This window comes from Apis florea, unplaced genomic scaffold, assembly GCF_048593485.1.
Source record: "Apis florea isolate Af1SG1 unplaced genomic scaffold, ASM4859348v1 contig_2153_pilon, whole genome shotgun sequence".
NCBI classification, from domain to species: Eukaryota; Metazoa; Arthropoda; class Insecta; order Hymenoptera; family Apidae; genus Apis; species Apis florea.
The window spans coordinates 472,186-484,571 of NW_028256536.1; the positions used below are offsets into that span (position 1 = coordinate 472,186).

The window sequence follows — 12,386 nt, forward strand, 5'->3', positions numbered from 1 at the left end:
AGGAGAATATGATGCGTCAAGAGGTAGCACTAGATATTTTTCGCAGTGTTCAAAGTTTTACAGAATTTGCTTAAAATTTCGACTTTTCATTAGGAGAATATGATGTGTGAAGAGGTAGCACTAGACATTTTTCGCAGTATTCAAAATTTCACAGATTTTGCTTAAAATTTTGACTTTTCATTAGGAGAATATGATGTGTGAAGAGGTAGCACTAGACATTTTTCGCAGTATTCTAAATTTTTCAGAATTTGCTTAAAATTTCGACTTTTCATTAGGAGAATATGATGCGTCAAGAGGTAGCACTAGGCATTTTTCGCAGTATTCAAAATTTTAGAGAATTTGCTTGAAATTTCGACTTTTCATTAGGAGAATATGATATGTGAAGAGGTAGCACTAGACATTTTTCGCAGTATTCAAAATTTTTCAGAAATTGCTTAAAATTTCGACTTTTCATTAGGAGAATATGATGCGTCAAGAGGTAGCACTAGATATTTTTCGCAGTGTTCAAAGTTTTACAGAATTTGCTTAAAATTTCGACTTTTCATTAGGAGAATATGATGCGTCAAGAGGTAGCACTAGATATTTTTCGCAGTGTTCAAAGTTTTACAGAATTTGCTTAAAATTTCGACATTTCATTAGGAGAATATGATGTGTGAAGAGGTAGCACTAGACATTTTTCGCAGTATTCAAAATTTTAGAGAATTTGCTTAAAATTTCGACTTTTCATTAGGAGAATATGATGTGTCAAGATGTAGCACTAGGCATTTTTCGCAGTATTCAAAATTTTAGAGAATTTGCTTAAAATTTCGACTTTTCATTAGGAGAATATGATGTGTCAAGAGGTAGCATTAGGCATTTTTCGCAGTATTCAAAATTTTAGAGAATTTGCTTAAAATTTCGACTTTTTATTAGGAGAATATCATGTGTGAAGAGGTAGCACTAGACATTTTTCGCAGTATTCAAAATTTTAGAGAATTTGCTTAAAATTTCGACTTTTCATTAGGAGAATATGATGTGTCAAGAGGTAGCACTAGGCATTTTTCGCAGTATTCAAAATTTTAGAGAATTTGCTTAAAATTTCGACTTTTCATTAGGAGAATATGATGTGTCAAGAGGTAGCACTAGGCATTTTTCGCAGTATTCTAAATTTTAGAGAATTTGCTTAAAATTTCGACTTTTCATTAAGAGAATATGATGTGTCAAGAGGTAGCATTAGGCATTTTTCGCAGTATTCAAAATTTTAGAGAATTTGCTTAAAATTTCGACTTTTTATTAGGAGAATATGATGTGTGAAGAGGTAGCACTAGACATTTTTCGCAGTATTCAAAATTTTAGAGAATTTGCTTAAAATTTCGACTTTTCATTAGGAGAATATGATGTGTCAAGAGGTAGCACTAGGCATTTTTCGCAGTATTCAAAATTTTAGAGAATTTGCGTAAAATTTTGACTTTTCATTAGGAGAATATGATGTGTGAAGAGGTAGCACTAGACATTTTTCGCAGTATTCAAAATTTTTCAGAATTTGCTTAAAATTTCGACTTTTCATTAGGAGAATATGATATGTGAAGAGGTAGCACTAGACATTTTTCTCAGTATTCTAAATTTTTCAGAATTTGCTTAAAATTTCGACTTTTCATTAGGAGAATATGATGCGTCAAGAGGTAGCACTAGGCATTTTTCGCAGTATTCAAAATTTTAGAGAATTTGCTTAAAATTTTGACTTTTCATTAGGAGAATATGATATGTGAAGAGGTAGCACTAGGCATTTTTCGCAGTATTCAAAATTTTAGAGAATTTGCTTAAAATTTTGACTTTTCATTAGGAGAATATGATGTGTGAAGAGGTAGCACAAGACATTGCTCGCAGTATTCAAAATTTCACAGATTTTGCTTAAAATTTTGACTTTTCATTAGGAGAATATGATGCGTCAAGAGGAAGCACTAGATATTTTTCGCAGTGTTCAAAGTTTTACAGAATTTGCTTAAAATTTCGACTTTTCATTAGGAGAATATGATGTGTGAAGAGGTAGCACTAGACATTTTTCGCAGTATTCAAAATTTTAGAGAACTTGCTTAAAATTTCGACTTTTCATTAGGAGAATATGATATGTGAAGAGGTACCACTAGACATTTTTCGCAGTATTCAAAATTTTTCAGAATTTGCTTAAAATTTCGACTTTTCATTAGGAGAATATGATGTGTGAAGAGGTAGCACAAGGCATTTTTCGCAGTATTCAAAATTTTAGAGAATTTGCTTAAAATTTTGACTTTTCATTAGGAGAATATGATGTGTGAAGAGGTACCACTAGGCATTTTTCGAAATATTCTAAATTTTTCAGAATTTGCTTAAAATTTTGACTTTTCATTAGGAGAATATGATATGTGAAGAGGTAGCACTAGACATTTTCCTCAGTATTCTAAATTTTTCAGAATTTGCTTAAAATTTCGACTTTTCATTAGGAGAATATGATGCGTCAAGAGGTAGCACTAGATATTTTTCGCAGTGTTCAAAGTTTTACAGAATTTGCTTAAAATTTCGACTTTTCATTAGGAGAATATGATGTGTGAAGAGGTAGCACTAGACATTTTTCGCAGTATTCAAAATTTTAGAGAATTTGCTTAAAATTTCGACTTTTCATTAGGAGAATATGATGTGTCAAGAGGTAGCACTAGGCATTTTTCGCAGTTTTCAAAATTTTAGAGAATTTGCTTAAAATTTCGACTTTTCATTAGGAGAATATGATGTGTCAAGAGGTAGCACTAGGCATTTTTCGCAGTATTCAAAATTTTAGAGAATTTGCTTAAAATCTTGACTTTTCATTAGGAGAATATGATATGTGAAGAGGTAGCACTAGACATTTTTCGCAATATTCTAAATTTTTCAGAATTTGCTTAAAATTTCGACTTTTCATTAGGAGAATATGATATGTGAAGAGGTAGCACTAGACATTTTTCGCAGTATTCAAAATTTTAGAGAATTTGCTTAAAATTTCGACTTTTCATTAGGAGAATATGATGTGTGAAGAGGTAGCACTAGATATTTTTCGCAGTGTTCAAAATTTTACAGAATTTGCTTAAAATTTCGACTTTTCATTAGGAGAATATGATGTGTGAAGAGGTAGCACTAGGCATTTTTCGCAGTATTCTAAATTTTTCAGAATTTGCTTAAAATTTTGACTTTTCATTAGGAGAATATGATATGTGAAGAGGTAGCACTAGACATTTTTCGGAGTATTCAAAATTTTAGAGAATTTGCTTGAAATTTCGACTTTTCATTAGGAGAATATGATATGTGAAGAGGTAGCACTAGACATTTTTCGCAATATTCTAAATTTTTCAGAATTTGCTTAAAATTTCGACTTTTCATTAGGAGAATATGATGCGTCAAGAGGTAGCACTAGATATTTTTCGCAGTGTTCAAAGTTTTACAGAATTTGCTTAAAATTTCGACTTTTCATTAGGAGAATATGATGTGTGAAGAGGTAGCACTAGACATTTTTCGCAGTATTCAAAATTTTAGAGAATTTGCTTAAAATTTCGACTTTTCATTAGGAGAATATGATGTGTCAAGAGGTAGCACTAGGCATTTTTCGCAGTATTCAAAATTTTAGAGAATTTGCTTAAAATTTCGACTTTTCATTAGGAGAATATGATGTGTCAAGAGGTAGCATTAGGCATTTTTCGCAGTATTCAAAATTTTAGAGAATTTGCTTAAAATTTTGACTTTTCATTAGGAGAATATGATGTGTGAAGAGGTAGCACTAGACATTTTTCGCAGTATTCAAAATTTCACAGATTTTGCTTAAAATTTTGACTTTTCATTAGGAGAATATGATGTGTGAAGAGGTAGCACTAGACATTTTTCGCAGTATTCAAAATTTTAGAGAATTTGCTTAAAATTTCGACTTTTCATTAGGAGAATATGATGTGTCAAGAGGTAGCACTAGATATTTTTCGCAGTGTTCAAAGTTTTACAGAATTTGCTTAAAATTGCGACTTTTCATTAGGAGAATATGATGTGTGAAGAGGTAGCACTAGGCATTTTTCGCAGTATTCAAAATTTTAGAGAATTTGCTTAAAATTTTGACTTTTCATTAGGAGAATATGATATGTGAAGAGGTAGCACTAGACATTTTTCGCAGTATTCAAAATTTTAGAGAATTTGCTTAAAATTTCGACTTTTCATTAGGAGAATATTATGTGTGAAGAGGTAGCACTAGATATTTTTCGCAGTGTTCAAAATTTTACAGAATTTGCTTAAAATTTCGACTTTTCATTAGGAGAATATGATGTGTGAAGAGGTAGCACTAGGCATTTTTCGCAGTATTCTAAATTTTTCAGAATTTGCTTAAAATTTTGACTTTTCATTAGGAGAATATGATCTGTGAAGAGGTAACACTAGACATTTTTCGGAGTATTCAAAATTTTAGAGAATTTGCTTGAAATTTCGACTTTTCATTAGGAGAATATGATATGTGAAGAGGTAGCACTAGACATTTTTCGCAATATTCTAAATTTTTCAGAATTTGCTTAAAATTTCGACTTTTCATTAGGAGAATATGATGCGTCAAGAGGTAGCACTAGATATTTTTCGCAGTGTTCAAAGTTTTACAGAATTTGCTTAAAATTTCGACTTTTTATTAGGAGAATATGATGTGTGAAGAGGTAGCATTAGGCATTTTTCGCAGTATTCAAAATTTCAGAGAATTTGCTTAAAATTTCGACTTTTCATTAGGAGAATATGATATGTGAAGAGGTAGCACTAGACATTTTTCGCAATATTCTAAATTTTTCAGAATTTGCTTAAAATTTCGACTTTTCATTAGGAGAATATGATGCGTCAAGATGTAGCACTAGGCATTTTTCGCAGTATTCAAAATTTTAGAGAATTTGCTTAAAATTTCGACTTTTCATTAGGAGAATATGATGTGTCAAGAGGTAGCATTAGGCATTTTTCGCAGTATTCAAAATTTTAGAGAATTTGCTTAAAATTTCGACTTTTTATTAGGAGAATATCATGTGTGAAGAGGTAGCACTAGACATTTTTCGCAGTATTCAAAATTTTAGAGAATTTGCTTAAAATTTCGACTTTTCATTAGGAGAATATGATGTGTCAAGAGGTAGCACTAGGCATTTTTCGCAGTATTCAAAATTTTAGAGAATTTGCTTAAAATTTCGACTTTTCATTAGGAGAATATGATGTGTCAAGAGGTAGCACTAGGCATTTTTCGCAGTATTCTAAATTTTAGAGAATTTGCTTAAAATTTCGACTTTTCATTAGGAGAATATGATATGTGAAGAGGTAGCACTAGACATTTTTCGCAATATTCTAAATTTTTCAGAATTTGCTTAAAATTTCGACTTTTCATTAGGAGAATATGATATGTGAAGAGGTAGCACTAGACATTTTTCGCAGTATTCAAAATTTTAGAGAATTTGCTTAAAATTTCGACTTTTCATTAGGAGAATATGATGTGTGAAGAGGTAGCACTAGATATTTTTCGCAGTGTTCAAAATTTTACAGAATTTGCTTAAAATTTCGACTTTTTATTAGGAGAATATGATGTGTGAAGAGGTAGCACTAGGCATTTTTCGCAGTATTCTAAATTTTTCAGAATTTGCTTAAAATTTTGACTTTTCATTAGGAGAATATGATATGTGAAGAGGTAGCACTAGACATTTTTCGGAGTATTCAAAATTTTAGAGAATTTGCTTGAAATTTCGACTTTTCATTAGGAGAATATGATATGTGAAGAGGTAGCACTAGACATTTTTCGCAATATTCTAAATTTTTCAGAATTTGCTTAAAATTTCGACTTTTCATTAGGAGAATATGATGCGTCAAGAGGTAGCACTAGATATTTTTCGCAGTGTTCAAAGTTTTACAGAATTTGCTTAAAATTTCGACTTTTCATTAGGAGAATATGATGTGTGAAGAGGTAGCACTAGACATTTTTCGCAGTATTCAAAATTTTAGAGAATTTGCTTAAAATTTCGACTTTTCATTAGGAGAATATGATGTGTCAAGAGGTAGCACTAGGCATTTTTCGCAGTATTCAAAATTTTAGAGAATTTGCTTAAAATTTCGACTTTTCATTAGGAGAATATGATGTGTCAAGAGGTAGCATTAGGCATTTTTCGCAGTATTCAAAATTTTAGAGAATTTGCTTAAAATTTTGACTTTTCATTAGGAGAATATGATGTGTGAAGAGGTAGCACTAGACATTTTTCGCAGTATTCAAAATTTCACAGATTTTGCTTAAAATTTTGACTTTTCATTAGGAGAATATGATGTGTGAAGAGGTAGCACTAGACATTTTTCGCAGTATTCAAAATTTTAGAGAATTTGCTTAAAATTTCGACTTTTCATTAGGAGAATATGATGTGTCAAGAGGTAGCACTAGATATTTTTCGCAGTGTTCAAAGTTTTACAGAATTTGCTTAAAATTGCGACTTTTCATTAGGAGAATATGATGTGTGAAGAGGTAGCACTAGGCATTTTTCGCAGTATTCAAAATTTTAGAGAATTTGCTTAAAATTTTGACTTTTCATTAGGAGAATATGATATGTGAAGAGGTAGCACTAGACATTTTTCGCAGTATTCAAAATTTTAGAGAATTTGCTTAAAATTTCGACTTTTCATTAGGAGAATATGATGTGTGAAGAGGTAGCACTAGATATTTTTCGCAGTGTTCAAAATTTTACAGAATTTGCTTAAAATTTCGACTTTTCATTAGGAGAATATGATGTGTGAAGAGGTAGCACTAGGCATTTTTCGCAGTATTCTAAATTTTTCAGAATTTGCTTAAAATTTTGACTTTTCATTAGGAGAATATGATCTGTGAAGAGGTAACACTAGACATTTTTCGGAGTATTCAAAATTTTAGAGAATTTGCTTGAAATTTCGACTTTTCATTAGGAGAATATGATATGTGAAGAGGTAGCACTAGACATTTTTCGCAATATTCTAAATTTTTCAGAATTTGCTTAAAATTTCGACTTTTCATTAGGAAAATATGATGCGTCAAGAGGTAGCACTAGATATTTTTCGCAGTGTTCAAAATTTTACAGAATTTGCTTAAAATTTCGACTTTTCATTAGGAGAATATGATGTGTGAAGAGGTAGCACTAGGCATTTTTCGCAGTATTCTAAATTTTTCAGAATTTGCTTAAAATTTTGACTTTTCATTAGGAGAATATGATGTGTCAAGAGGCAGCACTAGGCATTTTTCGCAGTATTCAAAATTTTAGAGAATTTGCTTAAAATTTCGACTTTTCATTAGGAGAATATGATGTGTGAAGAGGTAGCACTAGATATTTTTCGCAGTATTCAAAATTTTACAGAATTTGCTTAAAATTTCGACTTTTCATTAGGAGAATATGATGTGTGAAGAGGTAGCATTAGGCATTTTTCGCAGTATTCTAAATTTTTCAGAATTTGCTTAAAATTTTGACTTTTCATTAGGAGAATATGATATGTGAAGAGGTAGCACTAGGCATTTTTCGCAGTATTCAAAATTTTACAGAATTTGCTTAAACTTTCGACTTTTCATTAGGAGAATATGATGTGTGAAGAGGTAGCACTAGGCATTTTTCGCAGTATTCAAAATTTTAGAGAATTTGCTTAAAATTTTGTCTTTTCATTAGGAGAATATGATATGTGAAGAGGTAGCACTAGACATTTTTCGGAGTATTCAAAATTTTAGAGAATTTGCTTGAAATTTCGACTTTTCATTAGGAGAATATGATGTGTGAAGAGGTAGCACTAGATACTTTTCGCAGTGTTCAAAGTTTTACAGAATTTGCTTAAAATTTCGACTTTTCATTAGGAGAATATGATATGTGAAGAGGTAGCACTAGACATTTTTCGCAGTATTCTAAATTTTTCAGAATTTGCTTAAAATTTCGACTTTTCATTAGGAGAATATGATGCGTCAAGAGGTAGCACTAGATATTTTTCGCAGTGTTCAAAGTTTTACAGAATTTGCTTAAAATTTTGACTTTTCATTAGGAGAATATGATATGTGAAGAGGTAGCACTAGACATTATTCGGAGTATTCAAAATTTTAGAGAATTTGCTTGAAATTTCGACTTTTCATTAGGAGAATATGATATGTGAAGAGGTAGCACTAGACATTTTTCGCAGTATTCTAAATTTTTCAGAATTTGCTTAAAATTTCGACTTTTCATTAGGAGAATATGATGCGTCAAGAGGTAGCACTAGATATTTTTCGCAGTGTTCAAAGTTTTACAGAATTTGCTTAAAATTTCGACTTTTTATTAGGAGAATATGATGTGTGAAGAGGTAGCATTAGGCATTTTTCGCAGTATTCAAAATTTCAGAGAATTTGCTTAAAATTTCGACTTTTCATTAGGAGAATATGATGTGTGAAGAGGTAGCACTAGGCATTTTTCGCAGTATTCTAAATTTTAGAGAATTTGCTTGAAATTTCGACTTTTCATTAGGAGAATATGATATGTGAAGAGGTAGCACTAGACATTTTTCGCAATATTCTAAATTTTTCAGAATTTGCTTAAAATTTCGACTTTTCATTAGGAGAATATGATGCGTCAAGAGGTAGCACTAGATATTTTTCGCAGTGTTCAAAGTTTTACAGAATTTGCTTAAAATTTCGACTTTTCATTAGGAGAACATGATGTGTGAAGAGGTAGCACTAGACATTTTTCGCAGTATTCAAAATTTTAGAGAATTTGCTTAAAATTTCGACTTTTCATTAGGAGAATATGATGTGTCAAGAGGTAGCACTAGATATTTTTCGCAGTGTTCAAAATTTTACAGAATTTGCTTAAAATTTCGACTTTTCATTAGGAGAATATGATGTGTGAAGAGGTAGCACTAGGCATTTTTCGCAGTATTCTAAATTTTTCAGAATTTGCTTAAAATTTTGACTTTTCATTAGGAGAATATGATGTGTCAAGAGGCAGCACTAGGCATTTTTCGCAGTATTCAAAATTTTAGAGAATTTGCTTAAAATTTCGACTTTTCATTAGGAGAATATGATGTGTGAAGAGGTAGCACTAGATATTTTTCGCAGTATTCAAAATTTTACAGAATTTGCTTAAAATTTCGACTTTTCATTAGGAGAATATGATGTGTGAAGAGGTAGCATTAGGCATTTTTCGCAGTATTCTAAATTTTTCAGAATTTGCTTAAAATTTTGACTTTTCATTAGGAGAATATGATATGTGAAGAGGTAGCACTAGGCATTTTTCGCAGTATTCAAAATTTTACAGAATTTGCTTAAACTTTCGACTTTTCATTAGGAGAATATGATGTGTGAAGAGGTAGCACTAGGCATTTTTCGCAGTATTCAAAATTTTAGAGAATTTGCTTAAAATTTTGTCTTTTCATTAGGAGAATATGATATGTGAAGAGGTAGCACTAGACATTTTTCGGAGTATTCAAAATTTTAGAGAATTTGCTTGAAATTTCGACTTTTCATTAGGAGAATATGATGTGTGAAGAGGTAGCACTAGATACTTTTCGCAGTGTTCAAAGTTTTACAGAATTTGCTTAAAATTTCGACTTTTCATTAGGAGAATATGATATGTGAAGAGGTAGCACTAGACATTTTTCGCAGTATACAAAATTTTAGAGAATTTGCTTAAAATTTCGACTTTTCATTAGGAGAATATGATGTGTCAAGAGGTAGCACTAGACATTTTTCGCAGTATTCAAAATTTTGCAGAATTTGCTTAAAATTTCGTCTTTTCATTAGGAGAATATGATATGTGAAGAGGTGGCACCAGAAATTTTTTTGTCTTTTCTAGGTTATGTATTTTTATTTTATTTTATCTACTTATGTTATTATTTTATTTACTTACCTTATACTTACCTTTACTTACCTGTTGCAGCTACTATTTCTTTAGTTTTTGAGTTTGTTTTTTTCAACAGTTTACTTAATTCTAATTATACTTACGTTTTATATTTACTTGTTAGCTTAATACTCGATATCCTTTCGCAGTTCTGAATGAAAAATTGTAATTCTGGATTTATGTATGTGTCTTGTACTTCATAATTTTTTATCTAAAATCCTCTTTCTTTAGTAATATTAAAAAATATTTTAATAATATATGAAGTAATTGTCTCCATTATAATATTATTAATTTTTTTAAATATATAGTTACATAAAGAAGTTATGGATATCAATTTCTTTTTTTTAAATGATGTCTCAGGTATTTTTAAACATAGCAATGTATCTCCTTATTTTCTGTAAAAAAAATTTTATTATGTAATTTAAAAAATTTATTAATTTACGTTTAATAATAACGTTTAATAATAGTTAAATATTTTCTTGTTAATTAAATGTATAAATAAACGAAATTAATCATTTTTCATTCATTGATTAAGAAAATATTTATATTATAAGTGGTAATAATTTTTTATAAAGAATAATAAAATTGCATCTATTTATGCATTAAGAAATGTGTGATTCTATTTAAAAAATCAAACTTGTTTTTTAAATTTAATTTTTTAACTTCATATAATATATCTATATCTGCAATATTGTAGAAGATTCAAAAAATAATAATAGATTTATATTTTTATATAAAATTTTATTCAAAATATTCTTCTTCGAAATTAATTGTTTTTTATTTTCATAGCTACATTCATAAGTATATCGATCCATTCCGCGGTTTTAACAAAACATAATTAAAACCGATGAAATAGTGGAGATATAAATACACTTTTTTCTAATGAAATATCAAGATATATATTAGAGAGAGAGAAAAACAAATAAAGTTTATATTCTCTTTTACATACCATGTCAACGTATAACAAGAAAAACCATTCTCCAACCCATACAAGCAAAGTAATTTGAATATAAAAGGGTTAAGTGTCCCATTGAACGTGCAGCGAATAACAAGTCTACTCACCACGACCCGAATATCTTCGCAAAAGAAGATTACTCTTTGAAACGTCGAAACGATAAAATACATATTGAACCGATTAAAAATATGAAATTATTAAAAGATACGAGGCGAAATAAAATTTTTCGAATGAAATATCGAAAATGTCTACGATGAAACGAGGAGAAACATTAAATTTATCTATTATATACTTTCCGTGTGAACATTAGAGGGGTGAAGAGAGATATATCGTTACAACTGTGAACAATGAATATCATCCAGAGAGGCTAATCCGATTTTAATACTCTTGAAAGGTTAAACTTCGGGGCCAGCCATAAAATCGCCTCCCTTTCGCCCGTTCGATATCCAGCCCAATGACAATTTAATAAATCCTTTATTGTAGCGTTACGAGCGACCAGCTACCAGAAGAGAAAGTCACAAAGCGTAATCGAATCAGAATTTTATGACTCATCGCTTGTTCAATTGTATTATTCCGTGGAACGTTCGGTAATAAACAGAAGGTACAAATTGCTTGTTATTGTTCTCGTGAGGTTGGCTCCACAACGCTGTTCGCGAGTATTTCGTGAACTATATTGGTAAAGCGAAATGAATGGTTTTGTGAACAACGAGCAACGTTGTTATTGGCCACTGAACAGTGTTCGCTTAATGAATACGCCTTAATGTTTAACGAACGCAAGTTACATGAAAAACAGACTAAAAATATACTCATCTTTACGAAGAAGTCTCTCAACATGATATAATACTTAATTAATAGATTGTTGGATGCATAAAATTACATCCTCTTTCTTCACTTTAATATTTCTCGGGTAAAAGATTTTATGAAAGTAGTGGAACGAAGAAGAAAGAGGTTTTCAAGTTCTTTAGCTCGATTTCGCCTTTTTGTTTCTTTTTCGACGAAGTTCAGCTTGAATCACGAAAGTGTTTTATTAAGGCAGATTTATTATTATTCCAGAACACGGCCTTATTTCCAAGGGTGAATTCTATCTGTTCGCAAAGTTCAGTAAAATTTTCTTTTTTTTTCTTTTTTATTTATTTATTTTTTATTTTACGCCGCGGGGAGTTAGGTTTCTCGACTTATCAAGTTTATGCAAAGTCGTATAACCCGTTTTAGAGAACGAAACAACTTACACCCATATAAATAGATTTTCGATTTTTTATATTTCTAAAGTTTGTAAAAATTTTTAATGTATTTTTTTTTTTCGATCTTTCTATTTCTTTAAACATAGTTTCAAATATGGTAAATTTTTTTAAAATTGATAATCGATATGTTTTAAAGATATTACGAAAAAGTGTTTTGTAAAATAATATTATAAAAATTCTGATATTGTATTATTGCATTGTAATGTATCAACATTATATTATTACATTGTAAAATATTGTAAAATCTTTCTGTACATATTTATTTTGTAAAACATATAAAAATGTGAGAAATAAATAAATTAATAAAAAAATCTTTTAATTTTTAATTCGAACCTGTATATTTAAAATCATCCA

The 12,386-nt window shown here is 30.0% G+C and overlaps 1 protein-coding gene and 1 long non-coding RNA gene across 2 annotated transcripts in view; both read right to left on the minus strand.

The window, feature by feature from the left end:
- Nucleotides 1-12,025, minus strand: part of LOC147658558 (uncharacterized) — a 29,227-nt gene extending 17,202 nt beyond the window's left edge. The window contains exons 1-2 of the long non-coding RNA XR_015294486.1: nt 10,786-12,025; nt 9,941-10,231 (exon numbers count right to left, since the gene is read on the minus strand). This is a non-coding gene — a long non-coding RNA (uncharacterized LOC147658558). The remainder of the gene's footprint in view (nt 1-9,940; nt 10,232-10,785) is intronic.
- LOC100865061 (uncharacterized) overlaps nt 1-12,386 on the minus strand; it is a 203,166-nt gene that overhangs the window by 88,213 nt on the left and 102,567 nt on the right. The window lies entirely within an intron of this gene.